Below are 322 nucleotides of genomic sequence, written 5' to 3' on the forward strand. Positions count from 1 at the left end.
AAGGTATTCAGAACAGAGCAACATAAAAATCAGAAAATATAAGCAGCTATACAAATATAGCACAAAGTTTTACATATAGCCTATGCCATTATAATTCGTGTTTTATTTTTTAATTATATAAAATAATACACAGAAAACGCAAATTCCAGCAGGGCCTTTTTTAAGTCCCTTCCTCTCTCTTAAAAATCAAACGTCTATGCGTCTAACAGCGCGCATTTATCTATAGGTTAAACGTTTAGACTAACATTTGTGATATGCTTGAACTGTTTTATTTCTATAGATTTTATTTTAGGCAAGTCGTGATGATTTGAGAAGGCTAAAC

The sequence above is a fragment of the Sinocyclocheilus rhinocerous genome, unplaced genomic scaffold (assembly GCF_001515625.1).
Source record: "Sinocyclocheilus rhinocerous isolate Xijiao unplaced genomic scaffold, SAMN03320098_v1.1 scaffold148, whole genome shotgun sequence".
Taxonomy (NCBI): domain Eukaryota; kingdom Metazoa; phylum Chordata; class Actinopteri; order Cypriniformes; family Cyprinidae; genus Sinocyclocheilus; species Sinocyclocheilus rhinocerous.